Source organism: Stegastes partitus, unplaced genomic scaffold, assembly GCF_000690725.1.
Source record: "Stegastes partitus isolate 25-593 unplaced genomic scaffold, Stegastes_partitus-1.0.2 Scaffold16, whole genome shotgun sequence".
Taxonomy (NCBI): domain Eukaryota; kingdom Metazoa; phylum Chordata; class Actinopteri; family Pomacentridae; genus Stegastes; species Stegastes partitus.
The window spans coordinates 1,185,829-1,187,896 of NW_007577747.1; positions in this window are offsets into that span (position 1 = coordinate 1,185,829).

Here is a 2,068-nt window from a genome sequence, read left to right on the forward strand (position 1 = left end):
TTTAACCATTCAATCATATTTAATTCAAATTCTACTTCTCTATATTGTATGATCTGAATGCAGGTCACGTTCAAGAAGAAAATGTTTTCAAGTGCATCCAGACTTAATGGGGGTGCGCTACTGCGGATACCTAAAGGTGATTGATTGTCTTCTACCCTAAAGTCATCAGCCAGTGTCTTTTATGTGGATCAAACAATTGTGTGCAAACAGACATAACTTTATGTCCGTCTCCGGTGCTAGCAAAGTCACGTCTTTGTGAAACTGTAACACTTAAACAATAAACGGCTAAACAGTTTATGGCATAATCCAGCAGTATAGTCAATACTATGATATTGTATGTTTCTGATATTTATGTGTTTAGTACAAGATCCTTATTGAGGACACCTATATTTGGAAACTCCCCCTGCTCAAAACGCCACTCTGTTGTGGTGGAGAGGTTTGTGTGTCCCTGAGATCCTAGGAGCTGTGTTGTCGAGGGCAATAGCCCCTGGTGTGGTTTCCCAAGGCAAATTAGTCCTTGGGGAGGGGCCAGACAAAGAGCAATTCACAGAATGACTGCCGTACATGTAGCTTAGCGACCTCGCCAAAAAAGGGGAACTGGCCCCTTCCTGGAGCCGAGCCTGGGAGGGGAGCGAGTGTCTGGTGGCCTGGTCCTGCTCCATGGGACTCCACTGGCCAGAACCAGAAAAAGCAGCATGGGGCCCAACACCACCCACCCACATCGACTGACACTACAGGAGGACATTGAGAAGGCAAAAAAATAAAATGGCGCTTGTCCTCACCAAGTTGAACCATTTAGCAAATGTCTTCCCTGAGTTTACCCAACCAGTTTTTCAGGGCCCCCCAAAAGTATCTACCCTGGAGTCAGTACTTTTTATTTTTTTTATCCCTAGAAACTGCCGTAAGATTAGATTTGAGCCGCCCTAAAACAGCCTTAATCTTAATCTATACTGAAAAATGGCAGGATTATGTTGTAAGCAAATTTATATAAGAAAGATCTCATGACTTTCATAGTGCTGGTAAGCGGCTACAGTCAGCGGGTGTTTGTAAAAATTGCATATTTGCTGTTTAAACAGTATGTTATTAGACTGACAACCTGCTGATCCCATCAAGCAGGTGAAAACAATGAATGCTGATGACTGTATGTGATGCGGGTCTGTGTTTTACACCTGTGGAAGTAGTGGTCTGTGAACTTGTGAGAAAAAAAAGTCTCATTGTCGACAAATGAAAGTGTTCAAGTGGAACCTGAGGAGGAAGAAAGGTGCACTGTTAGATGACTGAACAATAACCTCTGCTCACATCGCCTCCAGGCAGAAGGACCTGGCATACAATTACAACTCCTAAAAAAAAAAACACACAAAGAAGAGGCAGAGATAGGGGTGTATTTTCTGTCTCCCTCACCTCCAGGTGTTACCTGCACTGCGGCGAGCAGCTGGATGTCTGATTCAGCCGTCACAGCGCTGCTCCATTAGATGCTGCTCGCTCCGGGTTTCTGGGACCACACTGGCTTGTTTACCACATTCCTCTGGCAGCCGGGTCGGCTTTGATTGACACCTGTGGCCGGTGAGTCACAGGTACAGGCCCGGTCGCTATCCCCTCAAACCCCCACCAGCAACCACCAGCAGCCAACCACCTTCACAAAGACAGAGTCTGAAGGCAGTAAGCTAATCCGACAGCCAACTATCCAGCCTTCCAGCCTCACACTCCCCCCCCTTCCATCCTCCTCGGCTCACTTTATTAATGCTTCCCTCTCTTCTATGACTTCCCTTCATACTCTCTTCATTTACTCTTCTTACTCCTTTGCATTCCTTCATTTTCTTTACCTCCACCTCTCTCATCCTCAGCTCTTTTCCTCTCCTTCATCTCTCCTTGTCTCTCCTCCTTCCTAGCATACTCTCCTTGATTCCATCCTTCTCTCCTCTGCTTTCCTCCTTTACTCATTCACACATAAACATACTGTATATACATCTTTTTTTGGTCCAGACCTCACACATGAGCACCCTGCCACACACACACACATTTGTCTTTATTTTATAACATACCCGGAGCAGTTTTCCTTGTCTACATC